At 44.2% G+C, this 24148-nt stretch overlaps 1 long non-coding RNA gene across 2 annotated transcripts; it reads right to left on the bottom strand.

Annotated features, from left to right (window-relative positions):
* Positions 1-5824: 5824 nt before the first annotated feature.
* Positions 5825-22208, bottom strand: LOC139927241 (uncharacterized). Of its 2 annotated transcripts, none has more exons than XR_013507515.1 (3): positions 22130-22208; positions 18532-18625; positions 5825-6340 (listed from the first exon to the last, which is right to left on the bottom strand). It is a non-coding gene; the product is annotated as an uncharacterized LOC139927241 (long non-coding RNA). The 2 variants fall into 2 exon arrangements; XR_011785338.2 differs by having other exon boundaries at positions 5825-6333.
* Positions 22209-24148: the final 1940 nt, after the last annotated feature.

The raw sequence follows: 24148 nt of genomic DNA, 5'->3' as shown, positions 1-24148 counted from the left end.
GGTGGGGGGGGCAGGAAGGCGAGAGAAGGGCAGAAGGTAAAGGAGTGCTGGGGAGGAAGCTATAGGAGAAGGCGGGGGGGTTAGGGGGTGCAGGGCGGTGCAGAGAGGGAGATAGGAAGTCGAGGGGAAGGCAGGGGGTATTGGGGTGTGTGTGTGTGTGTGTGTGTGTGTGTGCGGGGGGTGTATAGGGGTGTAGGGGGTATGCGGGTACACTGGAGCAGGGCAGCGGGGCTAGGGGGGTGTGTCAGTACAGATGCTCTGTGACCGGGTGTCACAACTCGGGCCAGGAAGCTGAATCCAGTGATTAATCACAGAGCCCCTCCGCTTGTAATCAAACGGGCTCTGGCCGTGATGTATGAGCCATGTCACAACTACTGACTCGCACACACACATACACACACACACACACTCATACTACAACCACAGTTGATCACGTGCACACACACACACACACACACACACACATGTATGAGCATGGATACACACAGACACAGACACACACACTGAACAACCTCTGGCTGCTCACTAGGATTATGGCTGTCTTCCAAGAGGCCACTGGGGCAGACTTCAAAGACACAAACATAAACATCCTACAAAGCCAACACATTATAATCTTAGTCAGCAACACGGGGGGAGAGGAGGAGAGAGCGTCTGCATGGGGAAAGACAGAGAGAGAGAGAGAGAGAGAGTCAGAGGGAGTTCAGGACTAATGAGGAAGATAGATACACTGAGTAATGGGAGTAGAAGAAAGACAGAAGAAAAGATCGGACAAGTAAGGGAGACTGAAAGGAAGAGCAAGGGTGAGAGAGGTTGCAAATGAATGTATCAGAGAAAGGATAACGAGCAAGTGAGAGTGAGAGAGAGAGGGTGAGAGAGAGAGAGAGAGAGAGAGGAGGAAGTGAGGGCTGAGGAGGGGATGAAGAGGTGAATCCGTAGGGATGGGGGTAAAGCTCTTGGTCAGCGGTTTCCACGGCGATGGTGGACAGGCCAGCTGACAGGATGAATAATTTAGGACGAGGTGTGGACATCGATCCCACAATGCACTTCTGCCTGACCACACTGTCCCAAGCACATATTCTCAGACACACACACATTTGCGTGTACACACACACACACACACACACACACACACACACACACACACACACACACACACACACACACACACACAAATCATCCTCAGCAGTTCCTTGGATCAGAACTGACCTCTTTCAAGCCTACAACCAGACAAACGATTACTCTCTCATTCACCTCACATCAGACTCCCAATACTTTGATAAAAAAAATGATTTAGAATGTTTTTTTTTCCTCCTTACGTCATGCAATTTTTCATCATTAAAAAAGAAGGGGAAACCCGGGATTCACTCAAGAATGATAGAATCTCAAGTTGCAAAAACGCACAGATATTTCAAGATAGACACATCACAAGAGCATGCGCAAACACACACATGCATGCGCACAAAAACAAATGCATCGACACTCTCAAGTACACACAGACACAGATACACACTATTTTTTTGGCCCCATGCTGACAGACACCGAGGGCTGTGAATCCGGCAGGCTTTCAGTAGCCTCCTCTGCGCAAAGTCTTTCCTGTTTCATCCACGGGCTTCCTGTCTACTGCAACCTGATACTTCCTGGTTGAGTCAGATGTCTTTGACCCCGCTGGTCTGCCGTCCAAACCAAACACCGCCACTTCCAGCTCACTTCTCCTGTAGGGAGGAAGAACTGGGCAGAGAGTGAGCAAATTTGAGTTCCTTTTCCTTTGCTTCCTTTTCCTCTACTCTATGCAAAATCTCTCACAGAGCATAACTGAACAATAAAATGACGAATATTAATATTTTATTGGTTTATTACCTTCCTGGATTTGATATTCACCATTTGAAATGATGAACACCAATTCAAATTACTTTCTTACATTTTTTTTTTAGCAACATTTCCTCAGCCTCTGGCACAACGCAGGACGATTTTTAACCCCGTGGAACAATGTTTCTCCCAAATCTCTCCGGCTTTGCAGGCACCTCTCCTCTTCATTCATCACACAGCCTGAACGACTGACCGGGGAATGACCTCACACACATGCGCGCACACACACACACACACACACACACACTCACACAGTACACACACAAATACACAAACACGGTATCAACTCACACACAAGCACGATCCATTTATCACGAACGATGGATACCTTGGAACACATGCTCAAACATGCATGCGCATACACACACACACGCATACACACACACACACGCATACACACACACAGACTCACACATACGCGCACACACACACACACACGCTCAAACGTAGCGGCTCCTATCACATCCGTTACAGATGGGTTCTCCTCCTCCTCAGTCCTAAATGAATATAAATATGTCTGTTTGACATCATTCATCTGCCAGAGAAGAACACACTTACCGCGTCCAGCCAAAAGAGGCAGTGTTACTCTCTCCTCTGCTGGGGAGGGGTGCATAGGAAAAGGGGGAACTGGAGTGAAAGGAGAAAGGAGGATGGGAGCAGGGGTGAAAAGACTTCCAGAGATAAGCATGATCCAAGAGCATCTAATAGGGTCGGTGCAAAGCAGTAAATGAAATACACCTTATGAAGTTTCTCTCTCACGCACACACAGACACTTAGAGGAAAACACAAAATATCCCTTCTCTTTGAAAATACATTTTATTCTGCCATCGTCCCCCTGATCAAATCTGATCCTATCGCTCCCCCGGTGACAGGTTGTATTCACAATAAAGTGTTTGAAAGCCCATTAGCTCCAGACTCCAGCGCCGTAAAGCCAACGGCAGTCCGATATCATCAGTAACAGTCCAACAGAAGATGACAGCCAGACGACAAGTGAGATCTGGACAGACTAAAGGAGCTGAGAGGAAGTAAGAGATATCAGTGATGGGAACAAATTGAAACAAAATGGCGGTTGATATGCCGCAGGGAGATGCTTAGGGAGATGTCACACTGGCACGGGTTTAAGAAAGAGGGCGTATCATCATGTGGTGTCTTTGGAAAAAAAGTGATTTTTGTCGTTTGCATTTTGCTCATGTCGTTTTAGGCATTGAAAAACAAAGAAGTGCTCCTATTGAAAGGCAATCATGGCCAGCTGCAAGATCCCGTCACTTATCATCTGATAACCATGAAAGTTCACCAGACGTGACCTTCCGTGTCCTTAGTCACCGCGTCTTCACATTGTACCGCTTGCTTAGCCCTGAGGGAGGCGACAGCGGTTTCGAAGTGAACCGGCTCCTGTTCCAATCTGTGCTCCATATGTCACTGAGCCCATTAGGGAGGCGCTAGATTAGCATTACAGCAACGGTACCAGCCTTTGCTATGGGAGCACCCATGGGTCGACATGAAAGCGGCGTCTCACTTTGTCTCCCTTCCTCTCTTTGTGTGGCCGCTTATATTAACGGCCCATTGTCTTTTTCTCACCACTATGCTTTCCGAACTGCATCCTCCGTTTCCTTGCCTTGACTTATTTTCTCTTTCACTCTGCCCTTCACTGCCCCCCCCCCCGCCTCCACTTCTGTCCCTACACTCTTTGCCACTGGGGGCAGTAGAAGAAAAGATGTCGGCTTTCAGGGAGCATTTGGCCAGGACAATACTCTTCAGTCCATATAAACGTCTTCCTTGTAGCCTACCTAGAATGTTCACTGGTCCTGTCTTTACCACATAAACCGGTATGGCGTTTTAAACACTCACAGACAGGTTATAAGTGCCTATTATAGCTTTCTGTATACACGGGTCGAAAGAAATGAGAAATTGTTTTTCGTTTTAGCGTTTTATAACTCTGAATTTGTAACTCGTCTTTGTTTCGTCGAGACGACCAATCAGATTGTTCCTTCCAGGAAAGCAGGAAACCAATGGGGCATGTTCACCTAGAGGTCAGGTGGAGGTCAGCGTGGGGTGTCATGCCCCTGCCCCCCCCCCTCCCCCTCCACCTCTTCCTCCTCCTCCTCCTCCTCCATTCCGTGACAAAGAGAGCCAGTTTGGTTGCCAAGGAAACAGGCTTTTTCCATGGCGATGTTGGAACACGTGGGAAGGGCAGGGCGGCTTTGTTTCGCCCGTGATGAAGGATTCTCCCCATGCATGTTTAATCGCCAGAGTTATGGTCCCAAACCCAACAGCCGAGCCCATCTAGCACAGGCTGATTATGTTCAATGGAGCTTCTGACACCGTCATTTTGCCGGTTTTATCATGCTGTGCAGCTCCCACCGCGGGCACCTTAGCTATTGTTGCACAGCGTTCCTGATGAGTACAGCTGAGACCACAGATAGCCAGACCAAACAAGGAAGGCACACACACACGTCTCTTTAGCAGCAACAGAAATACGCTTGGCCAAATAAACACACTCTCTTACATACACACACTCTGAAACGTACACAGGCACAGGCACACAATCCTTTTTGTCTTTTCCTCTCTTCTTGTGTCTCGGCACCCACCCACCACTGTTTGGCTTAGCGCAGCAGGGGAAAAAAATGGCTGATCACCATGGCAACGGTGTGTGCCGTTCTGCTACAGCTGTGATGTATGTGGTGACACTTTTGACCCTCTGGTGAACTCTATAAGGCAGGAGCCGTGCAGAGTCCGGATAGACTCCGTCTGCCCTGCCTATCCTGCCGCTGTAGTGTACCGTATAGGTCCTGTTAGCTCTTCCATGGCCAGGGCAACATGACAACAGATTCTTAGGCAAAGTCCCAACCAGAGGAAACCAGTGTCTTCGCTATGGTAACAAAATAAGAGCTCAACAAAGACTTAATCACACCAATTTGTTATGACAACAAGAATACCTGGTATTACATGGATAAGTGTCTTGTGATCAGTGCATGAACTGCATTCATAGTAATACCTTGCAAACTTTCCAGATTGAATGCATCCATTTAAATGAGCCATCCTATCATCTTTTGTTGTATAAATGCATTCAATTGCAGATCAATGGACAAACCTTTCCACCTCTCCCAGTTCAGTCAAGGTGACATTCTCTAGCTGCACTGCAAATATTTCACACGAATAGTCGTCGTATTTTCATGTGTCAAATCTCCAGCTAAAGGGCAGAATGGGAGAATCAAATGCAAGATACAGTGGAATACCTGCCACATTCATGGTCTTAATATTAACCATAATGGGCAATGGCTGCCTATTTTGGAGCTGGACAGGATTCATGGTTTGTTTGGCCCTTACGTGTTTGGTTTCCGACTCACTCAACTTTCAGTTGTGTCCACAGGCGTCACACAACACAACACATAAGAACGTTTGTTGGCATGCCATCTCCACTGACATTTACAGATCATACACACTGTTAGATAGACACCCCATGCAGAGGTCAAATGCACACAGCCTGGTTATACAGCAGAACACACACAGCAAGTTCCATAGATCGTTTTGTCCAGCGATTCACTTACACGCATTTGCGACCACACTCATTGTGATCACTGAGACAGACGGACACAGACAAGTCACAAATGCGTGCATGCACACACACACACACACACACACACACACACAGATATACACCATTGGAAACACATATATCAACACACAAAAACAAGGTCATGCAATACAGTGCAATACCCATGCATGCAAGCTCTCTCAATCATCACTTGTCTCCTCCTGTCTGGTTAGTTTTGCAGAACTGTTGTGTCCCTCTATGTTCCCACCACTAGGTGTGCTGCAGCTTTGCACAAAACCAGCGCTCCCAGCCTGCTGCAGCTGCTGCTGCTGCTTCACACTGAGCTGCTGTGGAGCAGGAGAAGGGGAGCTGACACCCAGCAAACGTAGACAAGTAGACACCTTCTTAATCATTCACGTGGCCTTTTTTTTATTAAGAAACAATTGGTTCCACATGGTACCAAAGGCATAGTGAACATATATTATGCGGTACATACACGCCTACAGATAATGCAGAAAAGTGGCTGTGGTAATAACAAAAAGATGTTCACAAAGAAACAAGGCTGCCCTTAAAATAAATCAATTTATCAGCGGTTTAGAAAAAGGCATTCACAAAGAGAAAGAATAATGCATCCCAGTTACGACACAGAACATTGCCAGAACTTGATGATATTTGTTACAGTCGCATAACAAAGTTTCTCATAAAAATACCGCCTCATTCTTTGCCAAGCAAATATTTTCCTTTGCACTGGAAAGGGAGGGGGAGGGGGGAATTTTCCATCTTTTCAACAGAAAAGCAAAACAAAACATAAACAAAAGGGACATTCCGTGTCCTGTCGCAGCTCCTCGGTCCTGTTTGTCTAGGTCACAGTCTTGGAGGGTCACGACCCTCTAAGATACACTCAGTCCTGCCATACGAGCCGGGAACTCAACCTGCAAGCTGAGAGAGAGAGAGAGAGAGAGAGAGAGAGAGAGAGAGAGAGAGAGAGAGAGAGAGAGAGAGAGAGAGAGAGAAAGAGAGAGAGAGAGAGAGAGAGAGACAAACAGAAGGAGAGAGAAAGGGTTACAAAAGTAAAACTAATGTCAGCACAGCAGCACATGAAGTAAAACTTGGAGAGAGATTTTAATATAACATTTAAAGGAACTCATATACAGTAAATGAGTTACGCTTTCATCAGTACACCACGGTGTGTGGGTGCATGTGCATGTACTTAGACACTGTTTTTATGTCTTTGCATGTAGACTGTGTGCAGACAAAAGCACTGTCCACTTATACTCTGTGTGCGTCTATGTGTGCGTTTCGCTGTTTTTCTGTTCTTGCATATGTGTCCACCTAGCTCTGCGTGGCCTTGCCAATCGTGATCATCAGGTTTGGGGACAATCCTCACCCCCACCCCACCCCACCCCACCCCACCCATCCCCTGCCTGTGGTCCTGCCAGTGATGTTGAGCGGGTGACCTTTTCTCTCGGCTAATCCACACCAAAAAGCCCTAATTACTGCTGCCGCTCCACCAGCCTCCCTTGGCCCAATAATCAATACAGCCGATCGGCCCGCGGATCACCCCGTCAGACACCAGCGCTCTACGTGTGACTCGGTGTGTGTGTGTGCTCGCATGAGAGCAATGTAGAGAGAGGAGGGTGGGGAGAGAGTTAGAGAGAGAGAAAGTGTAAATGTGTGTGTGTGTGTGTGTGTGTGTGTGTTTTAGCAATGTATTGAGAAGTAGGATGTCTTAGTGCTTTAGTGACGGCCTTTTCTTTGGAAGTTGGGATACAGCAAGAAACGAGCAAGCGAAGATAGAAATAGAGGGAGCAAGTGACAGAGAGACTGCACAAGCAACAGAAAGGGGGATAGAGCACGACTGCAAAGCACCCCCCCACACACACACACACACACGCATACACACACACACACACACACACACACGCATACACACACATCTGTCCCTCCCTCCATCCTGAATGTTGTGACACCAGTTGACCTTATTGAGCTGCTGTTGTATAAAGAGTCCCTGATTAGAATATCTTCCCTTTAACCTTTAGCGGAGTGACGCGCCTCCCGAAAGCAAGAAAGAAATACGCCATCGGTTTATGCAGAGAGGCAAATGTATTCTGTCGTTATTTCATTAAGCAGTGGCATTTCCCTAAACGTCCTGATTGCATTGCTGAAAATGTCACTTTTCAACAATAATACTGTTTTTTGGGTTTTTTTTGTATTTCTTTTTTTTTTTTTACTTTGGCTGGGAAAGTGCAGGTGCAGGCTTCTGGAGTTATACTACATGAAGAGCTGACAGAGTAGAACGTATGCAGCCCTGAGCGCTCATACTTTTATCACTGCATTTTCTCACCTGTGTGTGTGTGTGTGTATGTGTGTGTGCATGCATCTGTGTGCATCTGTGTTTGGAAAATGCCCGAGGACATTGCAGGCACAACAAAAGGACAGACACAATGTTATCAGAGAGAAAAAGGAAGTTTAATTTTAGATGCAGCTGCACGAACAGAGTCGTAGCTATGAAAAGAAGCTGGCAATCTCTCTCTCTCTCTTCCTCTTCTTCTCTTTCTTTCTCCTTCTGTCGCTCTTGCTGACAGTCTTTGATTGTATTAGACAGGTTAATGAAAAGCAACACAGAAGAAACGACTGTCAGTCCTTCGAGTAGGCTACACCTGCCAGAGTGTATGTCTGTGTGTGCATACCCGCCAGTGCTTATGTCTCTCACTCTCATGTCCTCAGGCATGCCATCCAGACAACATGATGATGAGACAGTATGAGAGTGATGAGAAGCTAGTCTATAGCTTCAGGGCGGGGTCCAGTCTGCAGACGTGAAATGGTTATGAATATAAGCTACTCTTCCCACACTGACATACCTAGACGCAGTGGGAGACCTGCTGGGGAAAAAAAACATTATACTGTAGCATAAGGCCTGGTTTCTTGCACTGTGGGTTGGGGCCCAAGTGTTTGCTATTGATGATGGGTCCCGATGTGATAGGAGTAGGACATTAAAGAAAACTTCTGATTTGGGTCCCAGGTTAGAAAACTGAACCCCTGCAATAAGGTGTGATGTCCAACTTGGACTCAAGTATAAAGGCTATATGTGACAAGAGCAGTGGTTGCCATCCACCCTCACAAAACCATAAAAGCCACAAATCTACCCTCTAGGTAGGAAAGCTGCTTAACAGTGGCAATTAGTTGTTCTTTGGCTCATTGTCATTGGGGAATTGCAAAATAACCCCTCTGCAGTTCAAGTGGTTCATCAAATAGTGATGGTTCTATTAAGTACCATTTTGCCCACAAGGAATATCTGAAGAACTGCTTTTTTTAGACTGTGAGAAATACAAGAAAACTTTCTCCCTGGATTATTAGCTACGGCAACACTATCTTCACCAGTCATCAGTGGTTGAAGTGATGACACCATCACTGTGACCTGCGGTCAGTTGTGGTTAATCTATTGGCTCGCTGGCTTGCGACCAGGTCAGAAACGATCAATAACTTATGAGTGTCCACAATTATGAAATTTCCATCTTATTCCCACAGTATCCTGACATGCAGACATGGTTACCCTGGACAATGTGTTTTTGCTTCTGGAACTAGAAAATACTCATTGCAACAGGATGAAAGAGACAGCTCAATCCCTCTCAACAGTAGTATAGGATGTCATACAGTCATATGTGTGTTAAATTGATATAGTAAATGTATGGGTATATCTATTAGAATGTGTGAATGTATGTATGTATGTGTTAAAGCTGCAATACATAAGGTTTTTACTGTCCCACAGCACAAAATGACCGTAATATATCTTATTGATTACTTGGCCAGGTGCTGAGATTTCTGGCTTTCAAAATTCACTTTCTGGCCTGTACTCTGTTTTGGAACAAAAACTACTCACCCATTGGAGTTTCAAGATACTCACGATCCGCCCTCCACAACCCACAACCACAAGACGGTGTGACGAGCAAGCGACATTTCATTCTCAAGCCATAAAAACAAATGACAAAGCAGTGGTATTTGTGGTATTTTACATGGTGATATATTACCTCCTCACGAGACGTTTCTGTTGGATCTCTGTTCCAATTATCTAGGTTTATTGTCTCTTTTGTGAAGGTATGACTTTATTCTTTGTGTCAATTACTGTCAGTCAATCTGTCGTTGCTGTTGCAGTTCCTTGGTTGCCGATAGAAGTTGCTTAAAGTCATAAATCACTTAATGGCCCTTTAAATTCATACATTCAAATCTGCCTGTGTAGGATACGCAGTATAGCATAGACCACATGGGCCTCTGCCAACATCTGCAGTGTGCGCGTGGGTGTGTATATGTCTGTGTGTGTGTGTGTGTGTGTGTGTGTGTGTGAACGTGAGCCGTGTGAGCGTTTGTATGAAGGTGGACTGAAGACATGCAGCCCCTGAGAGAGCTGCCCCAGTCAGCCAGCCCTGCTGAGTGAAACCCTGTGGTAATGTTTAGCTTAGGGGGTGAAGAAGAGGGTGAGCGGGCGGGGGGGAAGAAGGAGGGAAGGATGACAGGATGGGGATGCATGGGGAGAGAGAGAGAGTGAAGAGAGCGAAGAGGGTTGCGGTTCAAGGAAGGGAGGGATGGGTCACGGAGGAGTGACGGGGAGAGGGAGGGAAGGAAGGATGAAAGGTCCGACTGGGACGGAGGAGAGGAGAGGTCCCGCTTGGTCTCGTCAGTCAGTCGTCTCTCTCTGACACCTGAACCTCCGCTGACCGGGTCGTGACTGCCTCCCCGGCCCAGGAGAAACCGCTGGGGGGGCGACTGACCTTTGACCTCTCACTCCCTCATCGCCACCGCTACCCCTGCCCCGCCTCCTCACCCGCCTCCCCGCCCTACTTTCGTTCCAACTCTTTCCCCTCCGCCCCTGCTCCAGCAATATGGTTGCTTAAAACTGTAGGGAAGCTTTTCCGATGGTTTCTTGATCTAATCCTTAACCGAAAAGAATTCATTTCCAGTGACGATGTTTCATTTCGGACTTATGAAAACAATAATTTAATTTGAAATATCTTTCACATATTTTATGTTTGAAATTACTTTATTTCCATAATATCATACCATGTGATGGAAGCCTACAAACCAGTCTACAATGCACTATAGTGCTGTGGCCAATAGCACTGTGGGACATTTCCACACCATAAATTTTATTAGGCAAAAGGATTGTTTTTCTTACAAGGTGAACGTGAACACAGACACCTTTTGACATCTTAAATACACATACATGAATTACACTGCCCCCATTGACTTGTTCCTAAGCGCAGGGTGCTACTGAGACCTTGTGTGTGCGTATGTGTGTGCCTCCTGAGAGGGAGGCTTTACAGATGGTGGGTTTACATGGTTAGGACAACACACACACACACACACACGCATATCCCTGGAGAGTCGGGCCTAATCCCAGGTTTACATTGTTAGGACAACAGGGCTAATCCTGCTAACAGGGTGTTTATCTAGAAACTGCAACCGCTGAATCCCCAACACACACCGTATTGACCCAGAGAGAGGAAGAGCGAGAGAGGGAGAGAGAGCTGTAAAAGAGAGACGAGAACCAAGAAAGGACAATGAATAAAGGAGGAAAAAAGATTAGGGGAGAAGGAAGGGGAATGGCAGTTAAAGGTTGCAAGGGAAGAGAGATAGAAAGACAGAAAGGGGATAGAGTACAGGGAGAGAGAGAGAGAGGGGGGGAAGGAAGGGGGAGAAAGGAAGAAGAAGGTCTGTGCTGTCAGGTATGCAGATGAGTGTGTGATGGCATCAATGCAGGAGTGGACACAGCTAGTCCCTCAGGACCACACACACCAATGACAACACACACACTAAATGGCACACCAAAGAGCATATAAGCCTACATTAGGGAGAGAAAACACGAACACATAAACAGAGCGCACTCCTGCCAACATAATCAGCCGACCAGGGAGAGAGAGAGACTTTCTGAAGGGGTAGATGGTGGAACACATGAGGAAGAATGTAAACCTAGAGGAAAAGTGATAATCACACTAAAAAGATGGTAGACTACATAACTCGTTAACCTTAAAGTGGTAATCCATGAGTTGTTTGTTTTTAATTTTGTCTCCATCTTTGTTGCTCATTGCTGTGGTGTTTCTGCACTGCTCTTCCCAGAGATCACCTGTCAATCAAACGGTGTGTCCAGTGCTTTGATGTCTGTTTCCTTGGATTTTCTGTTGATGAAGTTTGAGTTTCTGTAGGTGGCGCTCTTTTCTTTGTCTGTGCAGCCATGGTGGCTATCACTGCTCATGCTAACTACCCAGTTCTTCTTCTGTTTATTACAAACAAACTGCTGTCGCTGCTGCTGCTGGTAACGTAAAATGCATCACTTTTTTTCCTGATTTTTCCCAGGAAAGACCTAGCAGACCCCGGGTGTTTAGAAAAGCAAATGCAAAAGTTTTCATGTGTTGAGGTTGAATCACTATTGTGTTAAAGCAATTGGAGGTAGAGAGCAGCAAAAAAAGAAATATGTGTATGAAAATGTTGTGGATTATTACTTTATATTTCTGCTCCCATGCACACATCGAATGACCTCTGAGGGTCCAACTCACTGCATGTCTCTGTCACTACTGTATACCATCAACAGACAGACAGACATTGGCCTACACACACACACATCACAAACACACACACACACAACCCTATCCTTATCCCCATCAGGGCTCTAACTTCAATGGCTAACTGCCACTTCAGTATCTAACGCTGCCTGTCGGAAAATTGCGCTGGCTGGCGTTAACTTCCTGTAGGGGGGCGGCGGGGTTGGAGATATCGGCAGCGGCGAGCTTTAGCATGCACGTCAGGGCCGGGGGACGCTCCCCGAGCCAAATGCCAGTCTATAGATCGCAGAGGGGACTAAAGATCACATCATCGTCCGCCCGGACACGGGTGACACCGGACAGCGGACGTGGGAGAGAGGAGGGACCGAATGATCCCTGCCAGGACGAGCCGTTATAGACAGCCGCTGTCATTACAGGGCAAACATGCACACACACACACTCGCACACACACACACACACACACACAGAGTAAGACACACACACATACACGAGCCGTGACGACGGCGCTATAGACAAGCGCTGTCATTAGAACGGTCCCCGCGGAGCTCAAATGATAACGAGCGAGGGGGAGGAGAGGGGTTGGTGAGGGGGGGTGGGGGGGTGTTAGAGGAGGGTGACTGTCCAGCTGTCTTCAGGTGAGCATGTGATGTTGGAGAGGTCAGCTCCCTTTAACACACACACACAAAGTACACACTCAAGGTATGCACCATATTACTCCACATAGTAACTTAACATAATAATCAGCATCATTTTCACATAAATAAATGTCCGTTTTGCTACTCTCTATCGCCAATTCATATAACACAACAGTGATTCCACCTATAGCCAGGTCATGAAAGCTTTTATATTTGCTGTTCTAAACACCTGGTGTCTGGTAGGTCTTTCCCGGGAAAAATCCTCTGGCAGTAAGTGATGCGCTTTTCGTTTCCAGCAGCAGCACAAGCGGTTTGTCTGGAATAAATAGAACAACTGGGTAGTTAGCATGAGCAGCGATAGCCACCATGGCTGAACAGACAAAGAAAAGAGCGCCACCTACAGAAACTCAAACTTCATCAACAGAAAATCCAAAGGAAAAAGACGTCACAGTAGTGGACACACTGTTTGATTGACAGGTGATCTCTGGGAAATGCAGTGCAGAAACACCACAGCAAGGAGCGCTGAGCAACAAAGATGTCACCAAAATAATAAAACAAAGCAAAACAGGATTTTGAGAATTACCACTTTAACAAAATCATGATTGACTGACAATAACGTCCATTGGCGTTGGTGAACAACAGTGGCCATCTCTGTCAGTGTCTCAACTCCAGCAATGCGATAACAAGCTATTATCTAGTATGTTTACACATCCATAAACATACAATATCTTGTGGATTTTACTGAGTGTCAATTTGTCTTCCTAAGCTTACAGTAACGGGTGTTGGAGATTCAAATCTAGACTACTCTTTGCCTGGAGGGGACAGGCAGCCTATCAGTGCATAGTTTCACTCTGGCTCTCAGGCTCCCAGAGTGTAATGCGCTCCAGGGTGTGTACAAACCAGAGGCTTAGAGTTACACTAAGCCTTACATCTGTCACTGAAACATCTCCGCCATTCTTTGCAATAACAAGCGGTTGTAAAACCACTGACTGCTCGTAGACCCATGCTGGCTTCTCTGTTGTGTTTATCATGTCTGGCACCAAACACCAAAACTTTGCTTTGATGCATCCAACCAACTGGGATCAAAAAAAGTCACTTTGCTTATTAAGGCGCTGCCCATCTGACTGTCAAAAGGTGTTGAAACAATCGGTGTTCATTTCAATCTGTGTTATCAAGATTAAGAATGCTGCAACACACCAGTGACACTATCAGAAATGGAAGAAATCTAGACAAGTGTAACAACTGTGCCAAACGTTGCCAAAAAGCACACAACTCTGCCGGTGCAGCCGGTCTGCCAAGCCCAACCCCTGTGACAGCATCAGTAAACCATCACAGAGGTCGACGGCTCCAGTTTGTGTCAGTAAACTCACAAATTGCTCCCTAATCCCTCACAGATTGTGTTTCCATTGGTCCTCTGTCACAACGCACGTGAGCGCCATTCCTCTTCCTATGGGGAAGACTGACAGGCTGAACACCGGTGTGATTCTCAGGTGAAACGGTGTCAGGTGAGCTCAAACGGCCCGACGTTCGCTGCCATGTCCCCCCCAGCAGAATCAAACGTTCACACATCTCAAAACTCTCCCTGACATGGAGACGTTTAATCTGAGGTGCTGAAACCTCCCTTTGGCCCCCGGGGCTGCGTGTGTGTGTGTGTGTGTGTGTGTGTGTGTGTGTCAGTAGTGACTGTGGTTCTTTGTGTCTTTCTGTGATATGTTAGCAATGATCTCCTTGAGGCCATTTTAACACGTGCTCCTCCACCTGTCCAGTTATTCATGAGACCAAAGGCTCAGGTGCCTTGATATCAAAGGCTTGGCTCAGGCTGTACTTGCTTATTGACATGTACTCAGCAAAGGCTGTTGGGTGTGCTGATTTGAATGTAAAGTCAGCCTGGCTGTGTGGTGTAGGGTTTGGGATTAGGGTTTGGGTTTGTGTGTGAACCTTACATCTTTGGCCCAATAAGCAGTTTACAACAATTACACTAATAGCACAAGTGTGGAAGCTACAGAAAAAACTGCAGCATCTCTAAAGCAACATCCATTTTTGACCGGTTGAACAACAATTTTTAATCCAAATTTTTAATCCATTTATAGGTGAACTGGGGTAATGAAGACATTTTTTCTATTGTTAATGTGACTGACAGAACTTTTAATATTAGCTCACTCTATGTGACAAAATATGAAAGTTAAAATTCACGTTTACGTTTCCTATTGTATGTAGGGATGTGCTTCACTGGTATTGCTGATTTGTGGAGCTAATCCAAAATTTATAAACAAGACACCGGGTAGCACTCACAGTGTAGACAGATCTCAATTTCCAGAACGTTAGCGTGTTTTTGTGACATGACCAAAATAAATGGTTGAAATTGAGATCTGTCTACGCTGTGAGTGCTACCTGGTGTCATTTAACAAGAGTTTATCACGTTTACATTTATTTGTAAAAAATAGTCTAAAAAGACCTACATTTTCCATCTACAAGTCATTATACTCAACAATCAATGTATTTGGAACCAAACTGATATGTTTAAAAACTGGAGCTGGAGCTGGAGCTGGAGCTTCAGATTTATCTGTTATTACCTCCGCCAAGGAGGTTATGTTTTCGGTGCCGTTTGTTTGTTTGTTTGTCTGTTTGTTTGTCTGTTAGCAGGATTACGGAAAAACTACTGGCCCGATTTTCATGAAACTTCGTGGAAGGGTGTAGCATGGGCCAAGGAAGAACCCATTACATTTTGGAGCGGATCCGGATCCGACTCACGAACAAGCAATAATAGCATGAACCTAGTTATAGTTAGTAATAAATGCAGAACCTATAGTAGCCCTGGGTCAAGTAATATTTTTAAATATTTATAACATATATATACATACATATGTGCTTGATTGGTCAAGTCTTAAAACAAGTACAGATTCTGTTCAGTCCCACCCTGTATTTGTAGCAATGACATATAGATTAATTATCACATTGTTTTTTTTATGTGATCTCAAGTCTCTCCCTAGTTGATCAGCTGTCTTCATTTGTTCTGTGGAGAACACAGTAATTTTAGGCAGCTTGACTTGCTAGTTGATGTTAGCAACTGAGCCGTTAGCAAACATAGCTTATAGCATATTGTGTGCATGAATAGACGCATTGCTTATACCACAATGTCCTTTGATATGTATTGACTCATGATCATAAAACGATTTCGCTGTATGGCCTACTGTATCACCATGTATCACTGTATTGCAGCAGTGCATGCAAACTAATAGATGAGGAATCCAGAAGTTTGTTCCCCCATTGTGTGATGTCACCTAAATTAATTTGCATACGAGTCAGTTGTGAAAAAATTGCACCCAAGATATATAATTAAAGTTACATTTTCACAATAATACAAGTTTTACTTTTTATTGATTAGATACTGTTCAATAAAGAGCATACATCATTTGTAGAATTTTTTTTTTTTTTATTATACTGTGATGAAGATCGAAGTGTCTAACCTGAAATTGGTTCTTAGACCTCAGTGCTGTGGTGACATGTTGCTGTGATAAAACTTCCAACACTCCAGATAAACCTAGACTGGAAACAAGCCTAGCTTCTCTAACTCGTCTGCTTCTCTTTATCTACATCTCCTCCTTTGTGTTTGGTATAGATTTAATAAGGGAAATCAATAAGGGATATTGGCTTTTACCTGGATTCACCTCATCAGTGTACTTCATGAGAAGAGTAAGTAAGACTGGTACATTCAGTGTATGTTTTACTACAGTATTCTCCTTGACCAAGGTCTGTCCTATACGGCGAGCTTTTCTGACCTACAGTTTTCCATCCAGAGTGTTCGCGGTGGTTGTTCCTGTCTGCTGACTGGCACGTAGGGGTGGGGTGGAGGGTGTGTGTGTGTGTGTGTGTGTGTGCATGTGTGTGTGCATGCATGCTTGTGTGCGGAGAGAGGTTGGATGAGCAGCTTGTCTGTCAGGTGTTGGTACTCACATTAGTCACGTAAAAACAAAGGATTCTGGGAAGCGACGATGGCCTACACAAAGAGTATCCAGACTCTACTCACAGATACCCGATCCCTCCTGTGTGTGTGCCTGTGTGTGTGTGTGTGTGTGTGTGTGTGTGTGTGTGTGTGGTGGGGGGCTTTCTTTAGGGGGTGAGGGCGCCTCATTGGCTGCCAGAATGGGGTCAACTTGAGGTCAGGGTGTGTGTGATGGATGGACCTTTCTGTCTCTATACCACTGCCCTTCTCCTAGCCCTCTCTCTCTCTCTCTCTTCCCCTCTCTCTCTCTCCTTCTGGGCCTCAGACCGCAAAAGCGTCCTGGTTCTACTCTCCTCTTTTCACGTCTCTTTGTGTCACTCCATTCGGCCAAGTAGGACTGCTTCAACAGACAAAAGGATCTCACTAAAAGCTGCAGACAACTCTTTGAGGTGAGTTCTGCTACCCAAGTACAGCGTTCCAGTCAGCCTCTATCATCCATGTCTAATCAATACCTAACTTGCTTTTTCCTCATTCTAAACACCACAACGCACACGCTTGCTTCTCTCTATTTCGGACGGCTCTCTCATATACCCCAGCTAGCATTGTCTAACCGGCATCGCACGCGTAGATGCAGCAGGACAGACCGCCACCGACCACATGATGTCATCTCTGCTCTCGTTCCCCTACTTCTCTTCCTCCATCATACTGTCAATCCCTCCATCGGCTCCATCCCTTTATCGGCACATGGAGACGCACGTCTGTCGATGGAGGAATTCATTTTGGCTGCCAATCACAACGGGGGAGTGGTCAATGAGCGCAGACGTGCCAATACCTCGACTAGCCTGATGAGTGACTTCTGTCTGTCTGCCTCTCTGTCTTTCTGTGCTTCCGGCACTTTCTGTCCACTCTTTTCTGAACACTAATGGACCCTCTGAGGGCGGAAACTGTCTCTCTATGTGATTTTTGCCGTATCCGTGCTAATCTGTGCTGTTGATGTGCTCCACTGGCATGTGTGTGTGTGTCTGTCTGTCTTCCTGTCGGGTGATGTTTGGATCCCTATAGGCAGAGTACCATGGGTGACCATAAACAAACCACGAGTAAGAGCTTTATGTAAAAGCACAGCCTGATCGGTGCAGGTGTATGCAAAGATTTTCCAGTCACTGCAAGGCCCTGAGGACACGCCGACTAGGGTGCGTTCATATCCTCGCACCTAGCATTTGCATAATGTCCCAGAACACCTAGGAATTCTCCATTACAACGAAGAAATGATGCTTAGCCACAAAAAAGCTTCGGTCAATAAGATTTGATGATGGCAATGCGAATGCCAAATGGATATTTACCGTGGGTGGTAACAATGCATATTCTGAACTTCTGTATAAGCTCTCTCGCTTGCTTCTCTATCCCTCTATCTTCCTCTTCCCAGTTCATTCTCTCGTGTCTTCACGGCCCATTCCTCTGTCCCCATTCCTTTGCCCCCCCCACCCACACACACACACACACACACACAAATACACACACACACACACACACTCATCTCTCTGAGAAAATGAAATCTACAAGGTGAGAGTTTGGAGGCAAAGGCATCAGTTTCACACTGCAGGGGTGACATCTTTTCAAACCTATGTTCTCTCTCTTTCTCTCTCTCTCTCTCTATCTATCTCTCTGTGTCTCTCTCTCTCTGTCTGTGTGTGCCTGTGCATGCATGTGCAAACTTGCCCGTAAACTCAATGTCTACAAGCGCTTGTACATTTGCATTAGTTTAAGAGGCATCTCAATATGAATATCTGTGTGTGTCTGCATGCATGCATGTGCATATGTGTGTGTGTGTGTGTACCCCAATATCTATAGGCAGACATGCACACTTGCATGATATGAGTTTGTGTGTACAGGCATTTGTTTTGGTCGGTACGTGAATGTCTATATGTGATTATCTCTCTCTCTCTCTCTCTGTGTGTGTGTGTGTGTGTGTGTGTGTGTGTGTGGTTTTGGACTGAATACCTGTACCCTCTCAGGTGGCATGGGTCTTGTGTTGGCAGCTCTCTGCTTCTTCTTCATGTCTCCAGATACGATCTTTCTGTGTCCATTGATACTACTGTTGGAGAGCAAGAGACACATTGTCAAAAGTTACTTGTTAAGATGCACATTTCTATTTTTTCAGCCTTTACAATATTTACAAAGACTAAGAAACAGACACAGACAGACATCAAATATAAAGATGGGTTCAGGAAATGGAGATAAGCTTGGTGAAAAGATGATTATCAAAATTGCCTTGTTTGAATACTGAAGGTGTTTGTTATTTAGCTCAACTCGGTAAACAAAAAAACAGTTGCAAAGCCCTTTTAAGACGCTATCTCTTTCACAGCGTTGATTCAGGTGGAGAACAAAAAGGAGAGACGTGTTGGGAGGAAAAACCTGTCATCTCTCAAATTAGCCAAATAAGGTTTACTTTAAGTTAAGTCGAAGCCAAATTCTGTAAAACTACCCAAGGCCTGCAGTAAAAGACACATAGGAACTTGGAAAATGAAGAGAAATCAGAGATGTCTGTGTTTATGGTGGTGAGTTTTCTTGCTTCATTAATATAAGGCTCACAGAATGCGCCACCCCACCGCACCGAGCCGTCTAATATCTAAAACAAGCTGCATTTGAGCAAGAAATTCAAGAACAATGCAAAGCAAACAAAATCGCTGTCAAACTTTAGAAATAAAATAATTTCTATTATTTATGTATATTTACATATCGTTAAAATATATTTTTCAGCTACAGCTTAGCCTATATTTATAATATTTGCACAGCTATGCATTTATGATAAAAAATTATAATAATAAAGAAAAATGATGATACCCCTTTGAGGAAGGCCTATATGTTATAATAGTATTTTTTAGTTTTAGTCAAGTTTTGTTTATTGTTTTTTTGTTTTTTTGTTTTTTTTTCCCCCTTACAGCCTGTGTTTGAACTCAAACTTTCCATTGATTTAAACATTTCGACACACTAAAGCCTGCGGCCAAACTTTGAATTTTATACAAAGTGATGCATCAAAGAATATAGTCTAGGCTGGTAATTTTTCTACAGTTATAGAAACATAATTTATGGCGTACATATGCATACTTATCCTTTTTTTCCATTTAGTTATCCTGTTAAAATTGGATTAGATTTGTATATTTGAAATAGAGATTAATTGTATATCTTCATGTCAAAGGAATGGCCTAAAAGCTATTACAAATTTAAATATAATGCACGAATTTCATTAGACCTTCTATGAAATATTGCCCTTCGTTGGTATAACTCTGGACGTAGCAGCTATAGGCCTGTAGCCTATAAGCCTATTTGACCACTCAGTGTCAAAATGTTATTTTTTCATCTGTTGCTTTCCATACAAGGCTCAAATGTCTGACTGGCACAAGATGCAGGTCTATTTTAGGCCACGTCAAGGACGCGTAAATGATTCTCAATCTCATAAATAAATTCTCCATCTAATTTCTGCGTCACCTCCTCAAGTCAGAAGCTTTAAACATCTATTCCCCCTTCACGAAGCCTTAATGGTTTGCGTCAAACATCTGTCATCGTCCATGTGTTTATCCGAGGGCCCTAATGGGAACCATCAGCCGCACAGGACCAGAATCTGGCGGTCGGACCAGTGAAAACGTCCTGATAGACCTTTCTTCAATATGCTGAGGTCATTTTTAGCATTTTGAGCTGAGTTATAGAGGTGTTTTGCTCAAACAGGTCGTCGGAGCTGGACTGTGACTGCGTTCTCGAGGTGCGTGTTTGCCCAGTGTGGTCTGTAAACTGTTGTTTAGGTTTGGGTGCTGCTGTGACAACAAACTCAAACGGTGACCGAGGATTGACCCCGGGGCTTCTTTTGAGGGTCAGCTGCGTTTCTAATCCACTCCGTGTGGCTCCTGCATGGCGCACAGGGGCCTGCAGGGAGCTTCGGAGAGACTCGGGTCTTCCTAAAAGTTCGCAAAAGTGAGGTCCGGGGACACCCAAGGGTCCTTCAGGAGGTTTCTCAAAAAAGAGAGAACGCTTAAATTTCATTAATATTGCATTTATCCAACAATATGTTGCCAAAAAGTGTTGCCCCATAAAGATAATAAAATGTATAAGAAAGACTACTCTATAAGTTTCACTCTCCACTGTTGTCTCTCCACCTACAGTAGAGACAAATTGTATTATGTCTAAATTAAATTGCATCGAACAGCTAAAATATCGCCAGGTTTGAGGATACTTATACAACAAAATTGTATCAATTGGGGGTCTGTGCCCGAATTGGGGATTCTAGACAGAAAAAATGTTTGGGAATCTTTGATTTAGCAGATGCAGAAGATGTGGTAGAAAGAAAAGTCTTAAAATTCCAGGCAAAATAAAGGGACGTAGCCTACAGATGTGTAGATTTTGCAGGAAGCCACATGGAAATGACTGTGTTGATGAAATTTGTCGAGAGCCTCAAATTCTAAAGGACTAAATAAGCCCTGAAGTGTTTTAAAGCTTATAGATTGTCACACATAAATACACTAATAGGCAAATATTTTAGACCATGCAATATCCTTTTTCCATATCCGGGATACGTTTTAATCGAAAGGCAGGTTAATCTAATGCATCCAAATGTATATAAAATGAGTTGAGAGAATTTAATTGTAATAACCGAGACCTGTTTTGTGATAAATTCTCACGGTGAAATTAGAAGTTTTCGTTTAAAATACAATTTAACAAAGTTTCATTAGCCTATATTTAGACCAATTCTACGGGTTTTATTATAGGCTAATGACAGTAGACCTATTTAAATATAAATATGTATTTATCAGTTAAAAACGTTTAATGCGGGGCCATCACGGTCCAAAGGAATTCAATTATTTTGACAAACTGTCTTGTAGACCTGGACACTATAGATCCTTTCCCCCGCTTATAAGTCTCCCTTATAAAACTTGAACAATAACGCTATTATAGTATAATATTAATCGCAATAGGTTTGAAAAAAAGAACAATAGCAAGGATATAGCAACTAGATATCGCACATAATTAGGTAATGCCTTAAAGTAGGAAAAAAGTATTTTGTTTGAATATAATCGCCCATTAAATGCTGACAAATTTATTATTAAAATGATTAACAAACATTTAAATTAGAAACAACCTATTGATGAAAATCAAGATAATAGCAATTCACTTTGTTGAGGAAAAAAAGGAAAGAAAAACAGCACTATTTAGCAGGAAATTCAACAAAAAAATTCTTCAGTCGATATGCTTTTATAAGGGTGTTTTTCTTTCCCCGAATAACACCTATGTGAGATGATAAGCTTTTGACCTCAGTCACATCCAGACGGGCCTGGCAAACACAAACTGGCCCCTGAGCAACAAGCCTGTGTACTTTCGTGACTATTTATACCGAAACAAATCTTCTATCAACAAAATGAGGGCATCTTCCTGGCTCTGGCTGGCATTCACCAACCTAACCTTGTCACAAATGTCAAACCCAACATCCTTTTTTCCTGGAAGCTTTTAAGGTAATGCAGAAAAACCCACATTACAACCCAAAACAATAGTCAAAAAAATAATTTACCAGAACAGAAAAGAAAAAAAAAGAGAGAAATATATAACTTACTCTCCTTTTCCATGTTAGTTCTGTCTGAATTAGACTGAGCAGCCTGCACTGCAGCCTCAGCAGGCCTCCTCAGCTCCACTACAGCAGCTCCTGCAGGTGGATCCAAGGTAAAGGTGAACGTCGGTCATTAATCATGACTCAATTTCAGCTTTTTGCGCCCTTTTATGGTAGGATGGACTCGCATCCTGCACACCAGGAATTAAAACATCAACAAAGACAGGAAACTTTGGTTTGAAAATGATATAGAGGATATTCTTTGAAAAAGGGGGGAATGGAACAAAAAACAATTGTCTTGAATTGTGTAAGGGATTTAGGCACGCTTTTTTTCCTTTTATCTTCACAATTGAGAATATTATAGGCATTATTCCACTTATAGACTAAGTTTGTTTGGAAGATTGTATGCTTAATTGTCATGTTAATAACTCATAAGCAGCAGACTTTCAAACCTGCAGGCGTACATAATTCTTAGACATGTCAAAATATAAACAAGACTTTGCTTGAGTTACCAGGGGGAAAGTAAAACTTCTGTGTTCAAGTTTTATTGTGCGGTTATATTGCTTTGTTAAAGAATGACATTCAGTGCTGCAAGTTTTCACTGTTCCTCTTGTCATCAGGTGGGGATGATGACACCTCCATGTAACTTGGGGAGCTGAGGAGTCGACGCTGACAGGGCCAGAGGGGCCCCATCCTTGTCGATACCCTAACCTCGATGTTTTAATCAATAGAGTTTCTTTTTTGTCCCTTCAATAAGCCGAGAGCTCGATAAGGTTGTCATCACAAATGACGCTGACGTCCGCGCTCTCATCTCCTCCGCGGATAAACATGCCTTTATTATGCCAATAACTCTTTACCCCAGGGACGGGAGCGCGCACGGCTGCATACATTGAGAGATTCTGCTGTGCGTAAAGCAGATACATACTGCTCCTCAAACGGTGGAGAAATGGACAGAGCTTTGCCTTTCTGTCTGCAAAACGTAAAATAAAGGCCTTAAATGTGGATCAAATATTTTTTTTTAAAAGGAAAAACCTCTCGCTGAGGTGGTGAGACAGTAAACCATCTGAAAAGGAAGGGTTTCTCTCTCTCCTGACTGTGTTTCCTAGTGCACTCCCCTCCTTCCATTATAATAGACTACCAACATACACAAGACTTAGCAGCTGCCCCTCAGCAATGACATGGAGGAAATGGTTTTCTCAGAGGTAAAAGCACTTTAATACACATGAATTGACCCGTAAACGTCGCTCTGGATAAAACATTTTGTATGTGCTCCACTGGATTAAATAGATAACAGATAAAAGCCTGTAACATAGGTCATACATCACCGGTTCCCAAACTGATAAAACTCAGCGTCCAGTCAATAATACATGAAAGCGTTACGCATCATGCAAATCTCACACAATAGACATTCAGACAAACACTCGCGACATACAGACACACAGGCCAGAAACACAGGGGCTGGCGGTGATTAAGGAGGTACTATAAGAATGCAGCCTATACCAACAGCGATTAATACACGAGGTCATCTCGTTGATTGTGTGATGCCTAATGCACGACATCCAGTGCAATCAAACTGGCCGTGGCCATGACGCACAACTTTGGCACACTTGAGGTATTTGTTTCTTTGTGCAGCTTTGTGACTTTACATTGGCACACTCAGCAGCACTGGGCAGGGAGAAGTATAGGGAAGGTATCCTTTGCACCACAGTCCTGCCCACATTTAACGTCAAAAGTTAAGAAGAAGAAAACGGACACATTTTAAACAATGGCCTACAACCCATTTGTTTGGTCAACTATGCTATCCTTCTCCCCTTCAAACACAAAACACAATATAAAACAAATCTATAACCCAGAAATGGTCCATCATTGTCCAAAGTCCCAAATAGTGCATTAACTCATCCTAAATGTCCATATCAGCTGTACCTATGCTTTCCATCAACCAGGGCTTTGGCCTTGAAACACTGGGTATGATCTTTGGTATATACAGGCCGCTTGTGGCCCAGAGAGGTACGAGGCAGTTGATCC

This window comes from Centroberyx gerrardi, chromosome 19 (genome assembly GCF_048128805.1).
Source record: "Centroberyx gerrardi isolate f3 chromosome 19, fCenGer3.hap1.cur.20231027, whole genome shotgun sequence".
NCBI classification, from domain to species: Eukaryota; Metazoa; Chordata; class Actinopteri; order Beryciformes; family Berycidae; genus Centroberyx; species Centroberyx gerrardi.
This window is presented reverse-complemented; position numbering and strand designations above follow the sequence as displayed.